Raw genomic sequence first — 25,095 nt, forward strand, 5'->3', positions numbered from 1 at the left:
AAGCACTTCTCTTTTCTACTGAGCATGGTTGCAGCTGACAACATTTATCTGGAAAGGAATAAGCAAGCCTGAAGGGACAGAGCAGGCAGCTCTCATCTGCATTCTTCATAGCAGTTCCCTGCCTGATTTCTGTGCTCTGAAGGAAGGGAATAAACACTGAATGCAACAGAAGGAGTGAAGTACAAAGTGTGGCCTCTGCTCCCAAACCCTTCTCCCCACCTGATGAAAGTGTATTTCTTGAACCAACAGAGTCATGAAGAGCTTGGTCCTTCAAAAAAATGTCTTACAGCTCTCACCAGAGCAATGGATTACTGCAAAACCAAGCTGGTATTAGGTCTCCTGAGGATGTTTCATTTCTGTCAATTGGCAGATTCTGGTTTATGTATAAACAAAGAAAATCCCAGAAAAATGGCATAGGATAAGAAAACAGATATTCTGCAGCCTCTAGAAAATTACTACAGTTGTTTTGAGGTTTTGTCTTTGGTTGGTTTTGGTTTTTTTCCTTTTGGTATGGAAAAACTCTACAGCAGGAGGGATTAGAAGGAGAAAATTAGAAGTTATGTTTAGTGATGGAGATAACAACTAATTTAAAATAAGATACAAGATTAATAAAAAAGAAGGTCTGGCCAAGCCGTTTGGGAGGGTTTGGGGTAGGAGGTGAGAAGGGAATGAGTCAATCCTGGAGCAGGGACCAAAGATATGGCACAATCAGATGAACTCTTATTGTCCTTAAGCCTTAGCTAAAAACATGTTATAGGTGTTTATCCTGCTATATTATTTCTTTATCTCTTGCATGGTAGGACTTAAACAGATCACTCTAAGACATTATGATCTAAAACTGGTCTGGGACCAAAGCAGGGCTGAACCACCCTGGTTATTTGGTAGAAAACCTCATGTTGATGCCTTGAGCTTCTGGCTGTCCCTGAAACCTTTCTGCTGCTGAAACAATATGTTTGTAGATCCCAAGACACTACAGAAAAAAAAAAAAAAAAAAAAAAAAAAAAAAAAAAAAAAAGGTAGTCAAAGGGCTAAAGCAGAGTGAGGCAAAAAGGACAGAGAGCAAATAACAGCAATATTCCACTGCTGGCATCCTCAGCATTGCCCCCAGGCTGACCCCCTGCTCCTCTGGAGATCCAGGGAGCAGCTGCACCAGGTGGACCAAGATACCCAGAAGGAGAAGAAGGAAATATCTTACAGCCAGAAGCAGCAGTATGTCAGGACAGGATGTGAAGATTAGAGCAATAAAGTGAATCGCAGGAAATGGAATGTTTTAAATAAAGTTAGTTATTTATGGCTAAATTAAGAGCCTCTCATTAATTCTCTAGTCTGCCAGAATATGAAAACCTAATGATTCCCTCTAAAAATACCCTATCCAAAACACAATTAAGAGGCTATTAGTAGGTATAGAGAACAATAAATAATAAAGGCTGTTGATTTTAATTCTTTAGAATTGACAGCTGGAAATGAAGCATTTGCAAGCTGAGTAGACTGATACCTTTAAAAAGAAAGACACACATATCCCTGTGCAGATTAATTCTAGGCTATTTGCATATTTTACCTTGGAAAGTATTCTGGGCAGAGGCATACATGATGCTAATTTCAAAGTCTTCTGAGATAAAGGGGGAGCAGGAAGTGCTGGCTGCTGCTGCTCTGTCTCACCACCACCAGAAACTCCCGAGTGCTCTGCAGACCTCGTGCCCAAAATCTTTTGGCAGATACTGAAGAAGAACTATGCAACACTGAAATGAACAGATGTCTGCAGTGCTGAAGAAATTACACAAAGTTTAGATAAGATGTCAGGAATAACTTCACTCACTGTCTTGCAGACAGGCAAGTGCAAGTATAATTATTGGACAAATGTTGCAAACTAAACTCCTATAATTTTTAAATGTGACTACTGTAGTAATTTTTATGAACCTCCCATGTCCATATTCTGGTTTCTTGGTAATAAAGTTTTACTGACATAAATTTTTCAATAAAGTAAATTTCAGAATTACATGTACTACTAAACTGAAATTAAAATTTCCATGAGGGTGATTATTATCCTGTTTCCCCCAGATATGGAACCCATACTATGGGATCTGTCTGGATGCTACAAAGCAGCTCATTAGAGTTTCATGGATTTCAAATCTCTGTGATTACCTCCTTGTAAGAGCGCCATAAACCTCATGCCAGGAAATGAAATATTTTAGTAGATGCAATTTATAGAATTGAACAGTAATATATATGAAACAATATCAGATCACAAATATCCCTTGAGAAGGAAAAGTAGAAAAACTCACACTATAAACTAATTATTGCAAGTTATTTTTACTCAGCTTGTGAATGATTAACCAAGCTGTAATTTGACCAAGACATGATTGATTTATTTGTTTATTAGAAGACTTGCAATGGTGATTATGGCTTGGGCACTGGAAAAAGCTGCTTCCCTTCAGTAACTGCTGCTTTATCAAATTTATTCTTCAGTATTTCAAATGGCTTAAAAATAATGCAAAAAATATACAAGGCAGGTGATGTGCTGCATCCAGAAGGTTACAAGGATAAAACTTCTTTCCTTGCCAAAGGTGCCAGTGAGTCCTTATTGACCACTAATCCCAGAGAATGTCTATGATCTCATTTTCCCTTTTATTTCCACACTCAGTGATTTCAGCTGATATTTAGGGAGCTACAGGTGAAGGATGGTGATAGAAATGACCAATATGTGTAAATTTGATCCAACAAGGAAATATCCTTGGCAATGCCCTATGTTATTGCATCATGGATGATCCAAAATTAAAGCAAATTCCCTCTAGGAGAAAAATGTTAACTGAATTTTTTGATGTATTTTCCAGTGATTTTCAGGAAAAACTGGCATCTAAGAAGGCACTCCACTGAGATATTTCAGCTGCAGGGTCCTCTCTATCCAGCACCAGGAGTGGCAAAACCCCATCCTTGCCTGGACTCAAAGATCCAAACATTTGCATTTCTTTCTGCTGAAAAGCAAGGTATATTATCTGTTTGGTTCAGATATCTAAATTTAAGTCAAAGGGACAGCAATCTAGTAGTAAATATGCAGCCAGGAAGAGGAGATGAAAGGGTTGCCCTTCTTTTTCCAGAAAACTTCAATAGGAGGAAGATAATTGATTATAAAAGCTGCCAAAATGATTTGAAATGATGCAATTTCAAATCTGTTGAGCAATTCTTTTCTGAAAGACTGAGTAGGTCAGAATTACAGATGTGGGAATATCTTATCTCATTAAAGTCCTCCCTATTCTTCAAGACCCTGCATATGCACAATTATATATTCAATTTGCAATTGAATTTAATTTACATGCTTAATGATCCAGAAACACAAGAACACAGAGGCGAATAGAAAGTTTGGCAACATTCTCAAAATAAGGAATGGTTAATCAATCAGATGCCTAGGTTATGAGAAGGAGGGAAGAAAACAAGGACAGGCAATGAGTGCTGAGACAAACTGAGTACAGACCACTCTGAGAGCAGATAATCAGCCAAAAGGATGTGAGTTCAAATTTCTGGGAAGCAATGTCAGGCTAAAAACCTTATAAGTGATGCAGTGTAACAGTGACTCTCAACCCTGCTCAGTTTGAAACTGAAACAATTATATTATTCTGTTTATCTGATGTATGTCAAGCCTTAATTTGAGAGTTTTATGATTTGGTTGATGTCTTTGAACCACAATGCAAGTATGGTTCAAACAACTTCATACAAAGCCTGGCACAAGCCTGTTGTTTTCTGGATAATTTTGAGCAGAAGCTCCCCAGTGTCTGCTGTAGAAACATTCCTAGGATGCCTTGCATGAGGCAGGAGCCTGGAACTCTGAAGGAGGACAATGAGTGGGTTGCATCAGTGCAGCAATCAGGGGGTGAGGAGTCCCAGCAGCACCTTCTCAGTGAGGTCTGCAGCAAAGGCACACCCACAGAGTGCAGCAGGAGATGCAGTGTGATTCTAGCATGTTTAAGGAATCCCCAGAAATAAACAGAAACAAGGAAGAAGAACTTTGGCTGAGATCTAAGCTGTTTACTAGATGTCTACTGATGGTGCATGAGAGTATAACATTGCCTCCCATGGGAAGAAAAATTTTTCTCTTATTTCACGGTTAACTATGGGAGGATTTAAGCTTTTGATTAGTTTATAGCCTTCAAGATTTGGGAGTGAAGCTTTTAGAAGAGAGTACTAAAGGCTAAAAATCAAGGAAAAGATAAAAATTAACCAAGTGATTACTGTTGTAACAACTTCAACACAATTCCATGTACACTAAAACATGCATTTGGGATATTTCAGGTTAGACAAGCCTGCAGGAGCTGGAGTAAACTTTTATGGTACTGAAGTTCAGTTTCACTCTAGCAATCTGTGGACTGTATCTTCCCCAGGATAATTAAGGCACCCAAATGTTATGCAAACTCTGATGAGAAACTGAGCATGGGATGGTAAATCCTTAGTAGTGAACCCTGAAGGACAGTACCAGGACATAGGAAGAGACTTGCACTATATTGCTGCTTTCATGTGCTAAATCTGACTTTCTTCTCACTTACTGATTTCAGAAGATGAAGTCCTGATATACTGCAGGCTAAATGAGAATAATAATAATAAAAAGTATTTCTTACAGCTATGGAACTACTATGGTGTACTATGCTGTAATTTAGGACTGCTATTAAGTGTTTGATTGGTGGCATAAAGTTACTTTTTACTGCATCCATCAACAGAATTTCTCATGCAGATGAATTGCTTTTGCTTAATAAGGAAGGGGGCTGGAGAGCAACAGGAAGGATCCAGACACCAGGCATAATTTTGTTGAGAACAGGCTGGAAGACTTATTCCAAGTTCACTTTTTTTACTTTTCCCTCCTTGTGAGCTGGACATCTGGCTCCAAACCTGGGCCAGATTTCTGGGACAGCACAGAAACTGCAGAGGAGTTCAGGCTCAGGAGACAGCTGGGTCACAAGATAGCATGACAGCTCCCAGGGTGGCAGCAATTTTAAAAAAAATGAGAAGGTTTTAAAGAGACTCTTCCAAAACAAAAAGGGTTCAGAAATGGTCTGTGCAGGAAAATATTGGCTTGACCATACATTACAAGCTTCAGAGGCCTGTGAGGAACCTTCTTTTTAAGACTCCTACTGAGAAATTGTTTGATATCCAGTGAACAAAGTGTGTTAATATCCTGTGTGCTCCTTGCAGGATGTCTTTTGCTCTGAAATACTTTGAATTTAGAAGGGTCTTCTGGGCACTAGGCAGCACTCTCACTGCATCCAGCAGCAACAGTGACTTGCAAACAGTTCAACCAAAGGCTGAGATGATAAAGGATCTTGTGTGATCCCATCCTCAATCTAGAAATTAATCTGAAAGAAGAAATGTACTTGGCAGGTGTGATTGAGTCTACATAGTAAACAGCTTCATAAAGCAGCCAGCCATCTCACTTTCAAGTGACAGCTACATTTACCTCATTTTCAATAAAGAGTTTGGGTTGAGGCACACCATTGGTCTTAAGAATAAGTGGAAATAACCTGCAAGTTCCCTTTCTCCAAAACTCAGATCATTTATTATTTTAGGTTGCTTGCAGTATGGTTGCTTAACATCCTCTTCATTGTAGATTTTATTCTCCTCTTTTTCTATATCCTCTCATTCCAAGGGAGCAAGAAGTTAAAGGGAGCCAAAGGGAGAGATTTCAGTAAGATCACATCTGTTAGTGGGAGAAACATGGCTGGAATATTGTCTTGTCATTTGCTAGATGGTGTTAATGAAAACATTATGCAAGTTGCTGTGGGATAAGAGAGGCTCATTGCAGATGCAAACAGATGTTTCAGTACCAAAGTAAAAATGCTGGGAATAATTTCAGCTGTAATTAACGTAGTGCATTTTATAACAAATGTGTACCTTTAAGAGAGTCTTGAAGCTGTAACCTTGAATTATATGATTGCTTTATGACAGATGTCAGTGGAGCACTGTGGAAATTTTCTTTAGTAAGCATGAAGGCACCACACTTTATGTGTCTTCAAAGGGGCTCCTGTGAATATTAGTGCAATTGCTCCTTTATAGGCATGGTCCCATTGCATGCTGAAAGCCACTTCCCTCCCCTGCCTTCCCAGCCCAGCATCACTTCATTCCATAACTTGCTGCAATAATGCTAGAACTGAGGATAGATTCCTTCCTGCTTCCACCTGGTGACCAGCTCCTGCCCCAAAACCTTGGGACTGATTTAATAGCCCTTATAATTTCCACACTGTCTGGCAGTAGTGGCTGTTTTCTAGGATATCTCAAATGTTGGGAGGGATGAGTAATGTCATTTGGAGGCTTGTGCTGAGAATGAAGACATTAGGAACTGAGTCCTTTGCAACAAATCATTCTCCCCACAAAGAATAATGGTCACTGTGCTGTCTTTGAGCCTGTGGTGTGAGCATGGCTGCCCCCCATATCAGAGTACCCAGCGCCACTAAAGTCAGTGAGAGATGCTTGCATTAGTAACCCCCAAGGATGTGCTCACTGTGCCAAGGCAAAAGGGATGTGCTTTTGTGCTAGGAAACCACAGCTGCCTGAGTTATTGTTGCAGAGGGTATATCCTTGTCAGCCTTAATAGTAATTTATATTCCCAGGTCAGGCATTTACAGGAAGTCAGCAGTGTCAGTAGGGGATGAATCAGCAGAAGCTGTTTTTTTGGAAAGTAACCTCTGGAACAGGTCTGACAACCTGTCTGCCCTGAACAGTTATGGCTCCTGATGGACCCAGAGGTGTTCTGACATCCACTAATGAGGATGGGACAAAATGGTCCCTGCAGTTTGTGGGCCTGGGGCTGGGGGATTTCTGCTTGGCCCAGCTCCATGCAATCCCATGCAGATGGAAGTGCTGACAGCAGCAGGGAGGCTGGGAACAGGGGCTGGATCTGTAGCAACACTCATCTGTGGGACTGCTCATGTAGGCCACACAGGGCAAAACTGTAGGAAAATAGGATTGTGTATTGAGTCTCGGACTGCTGCATCCCAAAGGAAAAGCTTTCCTGTCCTCACCCAGTTGTGGGGATGTCAGCAGTGCCATTTTTTGGAGCAGTTCAAGCCCTGGCCCCAGGGCAGCCCCAGAGCACTGCTCTGCACAGGGTGATGCTGAGGCCATGGCATGACCAGCACAGCTGCTCCCTGCTCAGCACTGTTCTCTTCTCCCACACTGAATGTGAAACTGCTCTCCTTCCCAATGCTGCCTGTGGAATGAAAGCCTGAGCATTATCCCAGCAACTGAAAACCTCTCTCCCTTTGTGCTGAGATGTGGAGCAAAGAACCAAAATGGTTGGATAGTGAGTATTGGGCCAGCTGTGGTAACCAAAAGGGGCTGTGCATCATGAACAATTCACCCTGTGTTGGCATGGATATTAATTTGGACTAAGCTTCTGATGATCTATAGTCTGTGATGACAAGGGTAATTTTTTTCATGTAGCACTTTTTACCTTGTTGTTAACTGAACATTAAGGAGTCCTAAGTCATGGCCAGACATTTATTTTACTCCTAAATCACCCACAAAACTCTGATAGGAAGATAATTTATCAATAAACCAAACAAATTCCAGTCACTGTAAATCAATGAGAAAGGATTATTTGCCAATTAAGCCAAGGTATATTTTTTTTTCTTTCTTCCTGGTCTTGCAGATAAGGAGACCTAGTTAAAATGCTTTGTTATACCCAGTTTACTTTTCTCTGCCCTATTTTAACAGTAGTGGGTAGCACATTCTCCCCAGCATTAAAGGGACAAGTCCTGCTTCATAATGGCAAAAATCCAGGACAACTCCACTGCAGAATTCCTTCACAATACTTCTGTAATGTGAAGGAAGAATAAGCCTAAAAGTCTTGTATTGCAGAAAATGGTACAGAGGCAGAAGGACAGCTAGGTTAAAAATCCTGATAGACAGTTGTGTGAGATACCTGTAATGATGGGAACTGTGTGAGGGGAAAAAAAACTACCTTTCTATAAATGCTTTTCAAAATAAAAAATGTTGAAATCTCTATAAAAAAACCTGGTATGAGATTCAGTTCAGAGAAAAACAAACAAACTTTAATTTTCATCCTAATTTTAATGATGATTTTAGTGTGGGGAATTTCTTCTGGCCAGAGCATGGGGTGTTTGATTGCAGGCACCTGGGGCACTGTAGCAATCCAAACGTGCTGACCTTGATTTCAGATGAGGCTGTGAGCTGAGCCTAAGGCTAGTGCTGAAGAGATAGAAATAAGACTTTATGTTTAAAAGACAAGATCAGAAGTGGGATCAAAATGCAGCTGTAGTAGTCAACATTCTTCCAAATAGCCAAGGTCAAGGTGTTCTGTTTCTAACTCTTGTAGACTTCCTTTATTTCTCACCTTTGACTTTCCTATTTGGCATTCAAAACAAACTTAGAATTACTCAAAGCTGCTTCTGAAAGAAGAAACCTCACCCTTTATCTGTCTGCAGTGAGAGGAAGCACAGATCACTGGCTCCTTTAAGCTGAAGGTCAGCAGACAAGCTGGTGTTGAGAATCTGTGTAGCTACTAAACAGGTTTGCATCACCTCTTCTCCTCCATCCATCCATCCATCCATCCATCCATCCATCCATCCATCCATCCATCCATCCATCCATCCATCCATCCATCCATCCATCCATCCATCCATCCATCCCTGTATCTCTTTCCTTTGCCCTGTACTATCCCTGCACTATGCAGTTGAGGAAACTGCCTGCAACCTGCACCAGCCATCCTTGCTCTGCTTCCAAACCTTTCTAACTGCTCCAGTCCAGCAGATCTGCAATCTGACTCTAAGAAATAGTTCATTTCATTTAAAGACATTATTTGAAAGGCCAGGGACACTTGTAAGAAAAGAAAAGTAGAATCATGTCTCTTTGAGAGCTGTGTTGGGCATTTATGTATCTGGTTGTGCCTCCTCAGCTGTTTTCCATCTTGTTGGCAGTGCTGGGAGTGTTTAATCCCTGGGCAGCACTTTATTTCCCCTCACAAAATGTAATCCTGCTGTTGTCCCTTGTCTCTGTGCTTTGGAGGTGGTTTTGGGGGCTGTTGCACAGATCTGTGTTTGACACATTGCAGCTCTACTGGTGGGATCAGTCCTGTGCTACCCAGCCTGGCCATGCTCTTGAGCAGCTCAGGGAGGGCTCTGGAGCTGAACTCAGCCAGCCAAAGGTAAGAGGCAATCCTCAAGGTGCTCTAGGATGTGTACAAAAAAACCCAATAACCTATTTTTTTCCATTTGCCAATTGTTCAAAAGGGCGTGGGGCAGAGAGGGATAAAGGACATTGCAACGTAATAATGAGACTAAAGGAAAAAGATCAAAAAGTGAGTGATTGTATTTGGTGAGAGGAAAAAAATGTGTTTTGCCCCAGGGACAGTATCAGTATAAAGTCTGGAATACGTTTAAACTGGGAATTGCAGAGAAGTTTCTGTTTGGAAGGTGTGTTTAATGGGAGGACAGGTGGAGCATGGGGCTCTACAGCACCTTGCACTGGTGAGGCTGTGCAGTGTACAAGAGCCATGAGTTGCTTGGTTGTTGGCATGGGATATCTCCTCCACTGCTGTGGAAAGAAACAGGGGCAGGAGAGGGGCTGGAGTGTGCTGCAGAACATCAACATGGATCAAACCCCCAGGCTGAACCCCCCACAGCCCCTGCTCCCAGCTGTGTCCTGGCATGATGGACTCAAGGCATTCTCTCCCCTAACACCAGGGTTTGCTGTGTGCTTTCATGCCTCTGAACAGTTGTCCTGAGCTTTTTTTCAGTTAGCATTTTTGAACAGTTGTTTGGTGAGAAATCCTGTACTCGAATACTGTGACTAAAATGTCTGTTGCTTTATTTTCTGCTGCTACAATATTAATTTTCACCTGAGATTACTTCTGGAACTGTTGTTCTCATCTTTGCTTGATTTTTCTGATAGTACAGCCCGGAGACTTTTTCAGGTGCTGTGTGAAAAATTGCTATAATTGGTGAGGGTGTGAGAAACAAGAACCTCCTGTTTCCCACTGCTCCCATCAAGATGAAAAGAGAAATTAGAAAAGTTAAGCTGGAGCCAGTGTTTCCCCTGGACAGTATTTTTCTTACTTCTTTGTCAGCCTCATTTACCATTTCCTAGACTGTGCCTCAGTGATTTGGATTAGGTGAAAACCCACAATAACTTGAGCAGCTCAATATACACAATACAAAGAAACATGCAGGGATGCTCTATGCATTTTTGCCTCTGAGAAAAACCTAAATGGAATAAAAGCCTGTGTAGGAGGATGAAACCAGTCCCTATTTTGTTGTTAAGGGCAGCATGGGTGAAGAATTGAGTGGGGTAATTGGTTGGAATGACCCTGCACTACCACAGCTCCCTTTCACAAGACATGCAGCACTCCATGCTAGCCTGCCTTTCCTAAAAGGGATTCAGCATCACACAGCTGTGCCAGCAGGAATTTGATTCATGCAGAAGCCAAATAACTGTGGGAGGAATAAAACCTAAAACAGGGAAAGAAGAAATGCAGGCAAATTCCACCAGGTGTACTGGAGATACAGCTGGTGTCTGTGCCCAGAAAAGATGGCTTCCTAATCCTGCCCATTTAAGAAAATGGGAATCAAGTCTGGAGTGACTTTCTTGGCAGCACTTGCTTAACAGTTGGGCTCAAAGATCTCTGAGGTCTTTTCCAGGAGAAATGATTCCATGATTCTGCACTACAGTGTGTGCCTCTGGATAAGTCCTGGAGCTCTAAAGTATGTCTGCAGCAAACTGCTGCTTCTGGGGATGCCGTGAATTATTTAAGAGTGAGGATGCACGTTGAAAAAAATCTATTCTTTGCCACTGAGCAAAAGGGCAGCCCAAATGTGTTTCCTTGTTTGTGTCCATCCCCCAGTGGTGTGGGAGCAGATACTGTCCCCTAGCTCTGCAGTGCATTAATCACAGGGTAAACCAAGGTTAGTGGTTCTCTGCCCAATTTCCACTGGGTTTTCTATACTCACGTTCTGTCACCGGGTTTAGTTTTTATGTATTTCTGCCAGGTTCATGGCAAAGAAGCAGGATCTTTATCTTAAGTCTTTCTCTTAGAAACAGAATTCCTGACTGGGAATCAGTCAGGAAGAATTCAGTCTTTTCCCCCCTCCTGCATCCAGTCCACCACCTTCCCTGTTGCTTATTACCCTGAAATGGCAAAAAACAAATTCAGGTCAGAGACCACACCCAGTGTCGAGGTTGTTTCTTTTCCTGTTTGAGCAGGGACAGGGTTAGGGGTTAATTTACTAAAATTTACCTTAATTTATGGTGCAAATACTGAGCTGTGCTAGAAAATCCTGATGCATTTCAGTAGAAAGCTGTTCTTAGGACAGGCTCTGCCTTTGTGCCAAAATCTCTCCAGAAATGTCTGTAATTTAGCCAAGAGGGCTGTTGGATAGCAAAACACAGAGAAACATTCCCAAAAGAGTTCTTTCTTCTGTACACAGGCAGTAACATCCTGTGTATTCAAGACCTCAGTTCTGGACAAAAAAACATAAGACAACCTTAGAGATCCAAATGTCTTTTCTACATGTTGAGACAGCAGGACCATGTAATCATCAAAACAAAAATGTGCATTGTCATTTGTGCATTGACAGGGGCTCTGAGCTCTGAAACAGGAGCTGAATGAAAGGCAGGCAAAGGAACAAAGGTAGGCTGCTCTCTGTGATAACCAGCCTGCTCCTCAGCCTCCAAAGATTTGGCTACCTCGGATAAGTGGATCAGCTCACAGTGCTCCCTCCAACAGCTCCTCTTACTGCCTGTGCCACATTCCTCTCAGGAAAGAGTTTGAGGGTTGGCCAGGCTAATTCTTCCTTCATCTTTCCTTCTTATTTAATAGGGAGTTAAATGACAGAATGATAAGCTGCAGGTCTGGCTGGATATAAACATAAGAAAGAGGAGGCTTTGAGACTGGCTTGTCTTATCTCTCTACACTCCCACAGTGTCTAACAAACCACAGAAATAAAAGCTGAACCAGAATAGTCTTTTTGTTGCTGTTTTGTTGGTTGGTTTTCTTTTTCTTTTTGTTGTTTTTTCTTTTTATCTAACTCTCTTGGGTTTAAAAAATGCACTTTGAAAAGTAAGGTAAACTATCAAGATTTAAGATCCCTGCAGTAAACCTGACAATGTTGCAAATTGGCTTATTTTAGTTGTGTAAGTAGCTGTTACTTTGAGATGTCTGATTTTGGCCATTTCACTATACCCCCTAGCAAGCAACCTTCTAAACCCTCTGCAGGTGAAACCCCTGCCATCTCTGACATTTTCAAGGAATTACCCCCCCCCCCCCCCCCCCCACCCGAAAAAAAAGCAAATCTTTGGACTGGAATTGCCCTGGGAGGAAAGCTTATGGCTTTTAATGTTACTGTCATACCTGCTGTTTTACTTTTCCAAAACTTCTGTGACCTGCCCCCCTTTACCCCTATTCCAGCTTTCATCTTTTACCCCTTGTTCATGCAAGAACAAGATGGAAACATGAATACATGGTCTAAGGGTATGGAAGATTACAGCAACTGAAGAAGAGCCCAAACTGCTTGAGTTCAGTTGAAAATTTGTGATTTCAAACTAATTTCATTAATTCAGTGGCATGACTCAGTGTTTTCTAACACATCTTAGGTTCAGCAGTAATATATTGCTTGGGTAATCTGCTAATAGCTTCTTTAGAAGGGTTGCATTGAAAACAGCCTGGTTTGGATTGCTTCCCCCACTCCTCTGCCCCCCTTATAATATTGCAATGGGGTATTTGTCATGCTGCAGGAGAGGAATTCAGAAAATTATATTTTCTGCTGTAAATTAAAAATATGATAGTAGGAGTTAGCTGTTCTGTGAAGGGTGTCACTGTGGGAATAACTTCACATTCTGAAACAGCCTGATTTTGGGACTAGATTTTTGCCAGCTGCTTTCAGACTGATAAAACAATCCTGAGAGCTTATCAACATAAAGGAATGACTGGAGTTGGAGCTAATTAACTTTTTAAATCTAATTTGGAGTACACATGCAGGTATTGATAACTATTGCATTAGGTGTCTCTCTCCTCCAACAAGCCATATGCCATGGAGAGCCTGTGCTGCCTCCCCTCGCCAGCCAGAAACCTTTCAGGCTCATTTCTGCTGATAAGAAATGTCAAACACTCCAGGCTTCCCAGCAACAGCCAGGAGCCCAAGGGGCTGCCTTCACAACCAGCTGGCTTGATATTTTTGTCTTTCAGGTGTGTTGTACCTGTTAGACAAAACCCATGGTGCCCTTGTGCTGCACTCTGCTGCTCCTCTGATGCAGCTGGTCTGTAAAAGTCCCTCTCCAGCACAGAAATATTTTCTGTTTCTTGTTCTCAATTCTCCTTGTACTCTCTAGTGAAAAGAATGCATTTTTAAATACCATGCCATCACTATTTAGACTTCCCCCCCACCATTTTCATATCTGTCTTTTTGTTTTTTAAGAAAGGAATTTTCACATTTCTGTCATTGCTCATGCCTGTAAATCCCCAGCCAAACGTCTTCATAGCAAATAATCTTCTAACATACAATTTGTGGGCATTTCCTTGGCTTGCTGCTGAAGCATTTAAACTTCCAGGCTTCCTGTTTTGAATCACTCCATAATTAGACCTTTCATGGGAGGCTACAGAATGACTTCACAATATAAGGAAATTGCAAAGAGGGCAGGGCCCAGGAGTATGCAAGAAGCACTATGATTCTCAATATTTGCAGTCATGTATTATAATTTAAAAGTGTGTGATTGTGTGTGTTGTGATCCAGATCCTCTTGTGAGAAAGCAGCTCTCTGCTCCTTGCCCCCCCCCCCATGTGGAGATCACATCCCTCTTGTGGAAAACCAGAGTTTTTGTAGTGGTATTCTACAAAACCACAGTATTCCACAACTGGACAGACACAGTTTGAAAGACTGATTAGAGCAGTAGAGAGACAATTCATGAGGGACAAGATTCACAGCTGCCCAAATGTGAACAATGCTGAATTACAGGCTGGTAGATTGGCACTTGCCTGTATATGATAACAAGTTGTAGCCACAGCAGGTGCATGAACAGCAAAGATCTGCATTGCCCTCAGCAGCAAGACAGTGTTATTCTTTCTCCCCCTTCTCCTATCCTCGATTCTTTAGCCTTGGATCCCCACTATCTCTTGTTTTACTCTTGTCAACTTGCTTAGGATGCTTCTCTGCTCCTAGAACATTTATTATTCACGCCAGATTTTTTTGCTCCCAATAAAGGATAATCTCTCATGTTTCATAGAGAAATGAGGAAATGCTGCTCAGCTTTGACAGCAAAGGCAGTTTGGAGGATGGGGAAGAGCAGCCTTGATGATCACACCAGAACAAAACTCTCTTGAAAGAGGCATTGACTTAACTGTGTAGTCTATTGCTGATAATGGATGGCTGCCTGTTTTCTGTTGGGAATATTTAATATATCTGCTTTAAGGCTGCATGGGGACTTGAGGTTGACTGGTCCTATTAATAATGCATGGGATGGCTGGATTTAAGTAATTATTATGCACAGAGTATAGTGCAGTGACATATTGGTGCAGAAAACGATTCCTTTAATAGGCTTGTTCCTTTTGGCTAGATCCCTGAGATAACCAGTTTGTTTGTTTGACAGGTTTATACCTTTCTCTCCTACTTAGATTTTCATTAAAACTGAACACTTTTGCTGAGCAACTCCAGAGTGTTCAAGAAACCTCAGAGTTTTCAAGGGTAATGGGGTGGTGGGGCACTGGCTTGCATTGGCACAAGTGCTGTGCCCACTCCTGCTCTGCAGGGATGGGTTTGGTCCGAGGTGAAAGGCAGACTGTAACACACTCAGGGTCCAACAGCAGCTGCTCCTGCTGCCTGTGCTCCCTGCAGGTGGCTCTGGAAAGAGGAGGCAGTGCTGGAGCCCACTTTTCCACCTTGTGCCCTGGGTGGAATGTTCTTCCATGTTCAGAACTGGCAGGGAGCACCTTGCATTGCAAGCTCACAAATACAGGGAGGATTAAAAACTGAGGTGGGAGGAAGTAAGAAAAAGTGAAAATTTAAAATCTAAGAGAAAACAAAGCTGGGATTCTTCATACTGGGATTCTCAGGGGTGAATCTGGGCATGGTAGTAGCCCAGTCTTAAGAAGGGTAGTTTCTTTATTGTGCAGGTTTTGTGAGCACTTTGCTGCTCTATTTATTTGTAAACTGCTGCCTTTGGGAGACAGCTATGGCTTGAAAGGGTTGGTTACTGAGTGCAGTCCCCTGAAATGCATTCAACCATTTTCTTTGAATTAGCCAAGCTGACATGGTTTGTAAACAAACAATCTTGTAGAGACTGATCATTAAGGAAATTTCTATCTGCTTAAGCATTGACATTGGTGTTACCACTGGGGTGGGCAGGAATTGGCCAGGAATTCCTTTTTGACTGCACAAAACTCTTCCATTTTGCTTTCCTTACAATATAGACTTCTTGTTCAGGACATAACTTTCTCTGCTAAATATAACAGGAGATCAAGAGCACTGGCTCCTTTGACAGCTCCCCACATGACAAGAACTCTCCAGATAGAGCAGCTTTTGATTCCTTCTCCTGTGTGCTGCCTTCATCGTGAGTCAAAGCACTTGATCTAGAGAAGAGGGTCTGTGAATCCCATGCCAGTTTGTTGCAATCTGGCAATCTTCACTTAATTAACTTACCACTAACTCTTAGCAGCTTGTAATTTTTTTTTCCAGACAACATTTTCATGCTAGATCCCCCCAAAGCCCCACAGCGTGTTTAATTGAAGATATGATAATTGTAAGTTACTTTGCTGCAGCTGTTTAATAGTAAAAATGGAAAAAACATCCATTAGGGCTATCTGAATTATATCACAGGAAAAAGTCTAATTTTGTTATATATGCCACCCTTAGGCTGAGCTAAATTGTGACTTTCAGAGCCCCGCATGAGGGTGGTTACTTGACTTTTTTCCCATTATTTTTTTTTCTGAATATTTCAGAGAAGTTTTATAAATGTTTATTAATGTTATTTCTTGAGTCAAGCCAACAACCTGAGTGTTTTATTTCTTTTGAACTTTAGATTGGTGACATCTTGAATATTTCCTTCAAAGACAAACTCCCAGTGAACAGGTCAGGAGCTGGGGGATTGAAATAGTTTCTGGATCCTTCAGCTGAGCACTCAGGGAGTCAGGCTGCTCCTGCCCTTGTGGTGAGAGATGGGGAGATGTGGTGTGTACTTTGCTGAGCACTGGTGTTGTGCTGCACTCCATCCTCACATTCCTGACTGTTCTGTTGGTGAATCTGTTCTTGATCCATTTTTTTTTAAATCACGTATGAAAGGGCTGGGCTGGGTCAGGCAAGGCTTTGCACAAGGAATCCAGCCAGGGACCTCTCAGTGCAGTCACACCTGCTGGATAAGTGAAGGAATCTTGCAAAGTGGCAAAGGTGAGAGCCCTGGGGGCACTGAGAGTCCCCAGCTTTCCCTGGAGTCAGCAGGTTTAAGGTCTCTTATCCCAAAGGCTCAGTCTAGGTACAGCCTCATTGAGAATTGTCCTGCAGAGAAAAACCTCAGCTTCAGCTCCTTGTAATGGGAGTTTACTGCAAACCATTAATTCTTTTGTTTGAACAGCAGGACATGCCCTAAAACTCTCTTACATCCCCTTAATAAGGACAAAACTACTACAGCCTCAGAGTGCAGCATCACTAAGTGATAAAACCCTGTGTATATATGACTGTTTTAATAGGCAATTTGTTCTGATAGTGGAGATTGTTGATAATAAACAGTAATTTTAAGGGTTTTTTCCTGTTGCCTCTAGTCAGAAGATTTTAGTTCCCATTCCTTCATTTATAAAACTTTTTATACCCCAATATACAGCTACTGGGCAGACACAAAAGTTTTTAAAGTTACTGGCATGAGCTGTGAACTTGCTAGGCTTGTGTTTCACAGAATTGTGATGCACATGTAAGATATGAGTGCATTTTCCTTATCCTAAGTCTTCAAGAAAAAACTAGAATGGGATTTAACTCTGACCAGATTGCTTGGGGGAGTGATCTCCACTGCTCTCTAACTGACTGTAGGTAGATGGGGTTTCAGCCTCTTGCTCCTGGGGGTTTTCCAGTCTCAGAGGAGCTGAAATCTTCTCCCTGTGCATTTCATGGTGTGTGTGCAGCAGCTGTGCTGAGATAGCCCTGACCTGGCCCCAGGGATGGCACACCCACAAGCAGGTGAAGCACTTGGGTGTGCACCTGGAGAGCATCTTGCAATCTGGTTTGATCTGGAAGCAAAGCAGTTCTTGCATTTAGAGATGCTCTATGATGCATAACAAAGTGTGGTGAGGAAGGATGGGGGTGGGGGGGATTTGCTTCCAAATTTTCAAAACCCCTTCTTTAAACTAAAATGCTAATGGAGAAGCATCAATTGTGTCTTGAAATGTTTCAGGCAACTCCAAAATTAAAGAGAATCCCTTGTGTGCATGACCAGCTGCTACCTTTTGCCTGGAATAGGAGCTGTATTGCATCTGCTTTATTTATTTGCATGCTGCTTTTTCTTTGTGCTCAAGGACACGCTGCCCTTCCTTACAAATGAATGCCCAGGGTGGCTTGGGAGCTTTGAGGGATGGGGGTGAAATAGTCTGCTGTGTTATGACCACAACACAATGTGTTTTGTGTCCAGAACAATCATTATTAGAAAGAGGTGTTTGAGGGAAATGTTCATAACATTCTTCTCAGTGACAACGAAGCACAGTGAAGTAGAATGTTAAAGTATGAACCTTCCTGAGTGAATTACAGTCCTGGGGTTTGGTATTGGGTAGTTTGTTTTGGTTTTTTCTCCCCTCTAAAGATGGAGTATAGGCTCTCCTCTCATCCATTATAAGTTCCCAAAATGACAGACATTCCTATGGGATTAAAAGCACACTGAATCAGAGATCACTAAAAATTTTTATGGCAATCCCTAAGGAATAACTCTTCTGAATAGAGGTTGCTTTTAGACCAGCATTGTGTGACAAATCAGCCTTGGGGACCGTTTGCAAAGGCATTACAATGACACTTTTCTATCCACTTGCATTTAAATTTTGTCCCCATGGAAAGAAACTACCCTGGCTTGGTTTTGCTGGTTTTGATACAATATTTAAAAGTGACAGAGCTCAAGCATACAGGATGTGAACTGCTGCCCTGGGGTTCACATGGGCTGGAGAAGCTGGGATTGCACAGAACTGCATTCTGTGGTGCTGGTGGGGTTTGATTGGGGGTTTTTAGTCTATCAACTGAGTAACAAATTCCTTAGCTGTGTGCCCTATGGCTCCTTTGCAGGAGCTGGCAAGCAGGAATTGATATATTTGCACTGATTCCCATTCCCTAAGCTCTCCTTGTTCACTGAGGTGACAAAAACAGGACTCGCTTTGCCCTGTTACCATCACTATGAACCCCAGTAATTTAATAGTACAGCTACATCAGCTGCTTTTCCTTGGGTCTGGGACACTGGCTGATGTAAAAAGTAGTCCCAAGGAAGATTTACAGTGATATCCACCCAGGACAGTGTTGCTGAGCCATGAACCTTCAAGAGAAAACTGCCTGGATTTTTTTTTTTTTTAAAGGTAGCTCTTAAATAAGTGGCTCTTCTCACTTGGCTCCATTTCCTCCAGTGCTAAAATGCAAGTTTTTCTCTTTCAAACCTAGTGTGCTGTGGGGTTTGGAAAGCATTTTTAAGATGAAATGGAATTCTTGCAAAACATGCTGAGATTTCCCCAGAGGACCTTACAATAGAGTGCTAATGCCAGGCAAGAAATCCCTAAACCTGTGACTTGTGATACCCTGTCCTCTTTTATAGTCACTTTTAAAAGTCTCACTCAATATTTTTTGCCATCAAGGATTGCCTAGACAAGGATTTGCAGAGAGAATTATACCCTACAAAACCTTTTTTCCCCCATCAGTTATTAAAAGCTGGGTGACAAAATATTTCAAAGCTAATTTTTTCCCCCCAACTTACTTTGGAAATTGTTTAGAAAGTTTAGAGCTGTACTGAGCAAAGCCTGAGCCACCAGAGAAATCTCATGCCTAAAGGCTCATGGAACAAAAACAGAGCACAAGCTACAAGAAACCTTTTCCTTAGGACAATACTGTGACCTTTAATTTTTTTAAAGTAACTTTCCAAAAGGAAGTTGTGTTCTGAATTACTTGCACTGCCTTCTTGCTTCTGCCCTGGCTCAGCCAGAATCCAAGGCATGCTCTGATGTCAGCAGCCTATCAGGATGATTTGTTCTTGATTTTTTTTTTTTTTTAAAGCATATTGGGCAGAAATAACCTCTCAATCAAGGTTAGTACATGAACATCTCTGGTGTAGCCATCTCTGTAGAGGAATGTATTAAGAGGAGTGTTGGATATGATTTATCTCTCATTTCTTTGCTGTCCCTCTTGCTTCCAGTGAAGGAATGCAACCTTCTCCTTTGCTAGTAGATAAAGGATTAGCATTAAAAAGTACAGTGTCCCCAGAGCCAAGGCATCTCTCTAATCTTTTTTTCTGCTCAGGAGGAGATGGTGCCTGCTGGCATGGACATGCTTCTTGTCCCTGGGGCCACTGCCCAGCTGGCAGGGAACCAGCAGCAAACCTGCTCCCAGCCCTTGCAGCTGAGCTTCTGCTTTCTCCTCCTGACAACATGATTCTTTTGAATCCATCTCAAGGCCCCAGGGCTCACAGAGCCCACCTTCCCCTAGTTTAGCAGATGGAGAAAGGCAAATTTCGAGAACGGATTTTAAAACCATGTCATGTATAGTCTAAAATTTGAAATTCTCTGATAGAGAATCACTCAACAAAGGGATAAAAATCAGAACGAGTTTTATCCACTTTAAGCAGTAGCTTTGTTCTGTACACAGAGACAGCAAATTAAAAGAGGACCTCAGCTCACTCTGAGAGTGGTGCACTGTAGTGCACTGGTGGTACTGAATATTCAGGGCTCCACAGTGCTGTCAGCACTAGTTTGTGGTGCATACCTGAGTAAACTGCTGCTACATCATCAGGTCCCAGTAGATTTAGAATCCCCTGCCTGTGTGCAGCTGCTGGTCAGAGCCACTCATGTGGCAGACAACAAATATGCTGTTCCCTCTCATGAACTTGGGCTATTTAGGGATAAGGCATAGTTTATTTCTCCTTGTAAATTAATTATCTGTTTTCTGTTGTTTTGGTTTCTTTTAAAAAAATGATTTGTGAGTTTTGTAGTGTAATTATAGAACTTACCCTCTGCTGTCCCTGGGGTAGCAGCTGAGGAGATGATTTCTTCCCTGGAGGAGAGGATTTTCTGGGAGAGCTCACAGAGTGGTTTGTGCAGCAAAGGAGCTGCTTCATGAAAGAAGATTTATCTGTCTTTATACTGCACTTAGAGATGTTCTGGTGCCTGTTTCTATGCCACTGGAGGCAGAGAGTGAAAGGATTTGGGGTTTTCTTGATGGGGAGGTAAGGGGTGCACATGTTACCAAGCTGAGAGCACAGAGCACAACCATCCTACAAACTGGAAAGGGATTACCAAAACTGCTGATGCTGAAGAGCCTATTTGAATTCCTTGGAGTTTTTTACCACAAATACACTAAAGGAGAGAAACAAATAAGAGGAAATGGAGGTGCCTGTATGAGAAAACTTATAAAATTAGCCCTGCAGGAAGAGGGAATTTGTGCTCTTAGGCAAGGTCTGGTGACAGTGCCAGCACACAGCCACTGCACCATCATCCTGCTGCTGCATCCAGCCCATGGTGGGATTTGTTTGTCTGGAAAGTGATGGGGCTTGCATGTGTTCATCCTCTGATTGCAGCTTGGGCAGTAAAGGCAGAATGCTCAAGGAGAGACATCAGAGGTTCCTGTTTTGTGCTCAGAAAGGACCTGGAAGTGACCCATCAACTATTCTGAGTTTAGAAATTAGAGGGTGTTGACTAGTCTTTCTCACTTCATATATTTTTCAAATTCTTGATGGTTATTTCTTTAAGAGCTACTGAAATTACATGTTAAGAGAAGGAAATGTTTCTGGAGATTGTTGGAAAAAAAGTTGGAAATAGCATTTATCAGCACTGATAAATTGAACTGTTTGAAGTTCCACATGGAAGAGGAGAAACAAGGAAGTGTTATTTTGCTGTTATTAAAAGATTCTGCTTGCTGTTCTTAAAACCTAGGGATGACCCAGTTACCATTTTCACCTTTTGAAATACAAACCAGTCTTTCCTATGTAGAGCTTGGGCACTGGATTGTCACACCTTTGGCAGAGACCAAGACTTCCCAACAGGCTGGGGTCTTGTTCATAGAGATATTTCTCAGTTTCAATAGCACACACCCCCAGCACCTCTGTGATGAAGCCTTGCCTAGGTGTGGCTATGGACTGGAGCTCAGGAGGCTGCTTTCTTTAAGGAGACTGATGCATTCCACTAAAACATTTCTAAAGTATTTTAACTGGCAATAAGTATAAACTATTTTTTAAAACCAATTTTTTAAAGCCATCCCCAGGCCCCAGCAGTCTTCTGCTCTCTGGATGTGCTGTACCAGAGCTCATTCCCTCAGTTCTTGGTGTCTGGATAATGCTTGTCCTTGAATACAAGGTAAAACTTCCTTGCTTTTAAGCTGTCTGCAAGCCCAGCTTTGAACAATAGATTTCATATAGAATTAAGATTTATCAGTCACAAGAATCTGTGTTTGAGCAGCACATCCAGAGCTCTCATTCCCTTCCCTTCCCTTGACCAGAGGAAATTGTCTTTTCTTTAACTTTCTGCTATGAAAGCAAATTCACCTAAACTGTATGCTGCTTAAAATGTCCTTTAAAGCTGTTATCCCACTGAAAAAAACAGGCATTGTCCAGACCCAAATAATTTTTTTTTCTTTTGCTCATCTATATTAAGAAAATTGTCAGGATTTCTTAATAAGGTCTTATTTACCATTAGCTTCATCAATTTTTTTGGCTTAAAAATATCCTCTAAAGTGTGAGGAAAAAAATTACAGCCAGTGATTGTCAAAACAAAATATTCTGAACTGTTCTATTCCCTAAAAGCTTTGAAGGTTTTTTTTCTTTTTTCTTTTTTTTTTTGCTTCCTACAGCTTGACTGTGATTAATTTTTAAAGGCCAGGGGAACTCTGAGGAGAAAGCTTGAGCCCTCAGATAGAAACATCTACATTAGCAGCATTTGAGAGCTGTGATCTGAGAGGAATGGTTTAAATTCTGTGTAGGGTAAAAATAAGTGATGCATTCCCAGCCATCCTCTGTATTGCACGTGGCAAAGCTATTGCTGAGTTTTAACACTTGATGTTGTGTTACCCTTGCCAGTGGTGAAAAATGTGACCCTGCTGGAATTCTGAGTGTGTCACAGCCTGAGCCTTTCACAAACACTGCTGCTCTGAGAGGAAGTGATGAGGGAGCAGAATGACAGAGTTGAAGGGAGTTCTCAAGGTCCTGGCAAGGAGACTCTATGGATCAGGGGGATGTGGGCTCTGAACTTTCCCTAAGCAAATTCTGCTGGTTTGCCTGGAGGTGCCTGTGACTTGCTGCAGAGTTTAGTTCATTATTTTATTGGGGTTTTTTTTATTTGTTTTTCCTTTATTCCTCCAGTCAAATCTGGGATGCTAAAGGATTCTTCTTTCACATGTTTGCAGATGCAAATAGTGAGAGAGGGATGGAATGTATGAGGATCTCTTCCCAGACAGAGCCCTGTAGTACAGAGTGCCTTCCTCAGCAGGGTGTGGAGGGAAGCCCCAGCCCCGAGTCCCTGCTGCTCAGATGGGGTTTGTGGTGCTGGAGCCAGGGCTTGTGCTGCCTCTGATGGCTCCAGAAACTGGGCAGCTTAATTCACTCCATTAGCCCTCTGCCCTCCCTTCCCTCTGCCTGCTTTCCTCTAGATGGCATTGCAGGAGAAAGGGAATTCACAGGGAAAAGTGGAAAAGGAGAATTATTTTAAATTTTTTTTTCTTTTTCTTTTTTGTTTTTCCTTTTTTTTTTTTTTTTAATTTTTTTTTTTTTTTTTTTTTTACTGCTGGAGGAGTTGCAGGAACCGCTTTGCATTTTGATGGTGCTCGATTATCTTATCCACTAGACAAGCACATACAATATTAATACCTCCCCTGTCAATCTCAAACAGGATGCAGATAAGTATTTCTTCTGAGCAGTTTTATTGATTGGGTTTTCATCTAAACAGTCTTTCCAGCTTGCTTTTTTTTTTTTTTTTTCTCTTTTTTTCCCCTGGGTCATTTAACTATGTTTTCCCTGGATTTTCATGTTTGTGCAGAAAAATAAAAATTATGTGTATCTTTTGGTATAAAAAGACCAGTAAAAATTTGGGGGGAAAAGAAACCAAAACAAAACCACTTTGCCTATCTCCTGGGTTTTTCTTTTTTTAATCTAACTCGCTGAGATTGCAGAAACAATTTATTCTGCTCTATTTTTTTCTAGCTTGTTTTCCTCCTGCATTTGAAAATACTATGTGCATAATCAATTTCTCCCTTTCACTGTAGTAATTCCTCTTTTTATGGGATGTTCAGGCAAGCTGAAAAAAAAAAAAAAAAAAAAGAAGGAAATTACTTCAAGACTGCCCATACTGGCTGTGGGACTGAGATGCAGATTGCTGTCTGGGGAATTCAGTGATCACCTTGTATTCCTCTTAAAGTCTAGCAGTTTCCAAATATTTTCTTTTAAAGAGGTTTTGGGCATGGAGGCCTGGGAACAGATTTGTGCCAACACAGACAAGTGGTCTGAGCTTGTTTGCCAAGTGAACAGGCTGCTGTCACAGGTTGAATTTCTTTCCTCAGTTGTCCTGTTAGGAGCTGGTTGCTCCTGAGCCCTGCTCCTCCAAGAGCTAAAACCTGCATTCAGCCATGGTTTCATACAGAATTCTCTTTCAGCTCCAAGAGTTTTTCCATTTTTACTGTTTAATCCAGAAGCAAGGGGTTTGCATCCCCTCTCAGCCTCATTTTGACAGGATAAATCAACCTGGTCTGTTTATCTCCTTAAAGCAGTTTTTCCACTATTGAAACCATGCCAGGAGTCTTCCTCCTGCCCACTTCTAGAATGAGTTCATCCTTCCTAAATTGTGCTTGAACCACATACATCTTCTTGGATAAATCACCTTGCAGGTGATTTGTACCCAGCCCTGCTGCACTTGCAGGGGCTGGCTCTGCTCTGAAGCACTCTGGGAGCACAGTGACCTTTTTTTTTTTTTTCTTTTTTGTGGCTTCATTATGGTATTTCAGTCGTCATGGGATCCACATCTTTCCCTCCTCATCCGTTTCCAACTGCATGCATGTAGCTTATAATGAAAATTCAGTTTTTATTCCAAAATGAATCTATTTTTGTTTTAAATGTAAATACCCCTTCTGTTAATTCAGTAGTCAGTGTCATCCCTGCCCACGTGGTGCTCCAGTCCTTTGCTAAAACCTGTCTTGTTAAAGCCAACAAAGTGTCATTTGAAGGCATCATCTCTGTACCCCTGTTCTCGTGGTTAGGAGGTGATTGTGAAGGTGGGCTGGGAACAAATTATTGCAAATTCAGCCTGTTTTGGTAAAGATTCTGGGGCTCAGGTCTCCTTCACCTCTCTGGGCAGCAAAGGTGTTGGGTCAGTCACATTAACCCTCCTGCAGTTAATACCCCCCTCACTCACAACATACTTTGCTTCAAAATCTCTTCCAAAACCTGGAAAGACTTTTGAATAAATCTCTCTCCATTAGTAAATTATTGTGTTTTTTGTCATAGTTTCTTAAATATAGACACTCTTCTTCAGCTATAAGGCTACATCTGCAAACTTAGGAGCTATTAAAAGTTCTTGCTGTAAGAGCTGTATCTTTTTCTGACACTGTTTTTAGGAGTTGTGACTGTGACATTAGAATATTTTTATTTCAGAGCCATTTTAGCTGTGGTAATTTCTTTGCATCCCCCTGTCACCATTACCCTTTCCATGTGCTTTGTGTGCTCAGGTTGTGTTTACAACATTCTCTTCTCCTTGGTATCCAGACATGGGCAGTGATTAAAAACCTTTAATATGATTAATAAAAGTTTTATTAGGAATTATATTTTTTATTTACATACTTAAAATAGACATCAAAATAAGACTCATCCAAAGGAAAATGTATTTTCGAGATGATGTCTTTGTAATCTGTTCAGGTTCTAACCTGTGTGCTCTGGGCATAAATACATCAATGTCACTTCAACTTCTTT

This window comes from Erithacus rubecula (genome assembly GCF_903797595.1).
Source record: "Erithacus rubecula genome assembly, chromosome: 11".
Taxonomy (NCBI): domain Eukaryota; kingdom Metazoa; phylum Chordata; class Aves; order Passeriformes; family Muscicapidae; genus Erithacus; species Erithacus rubecula.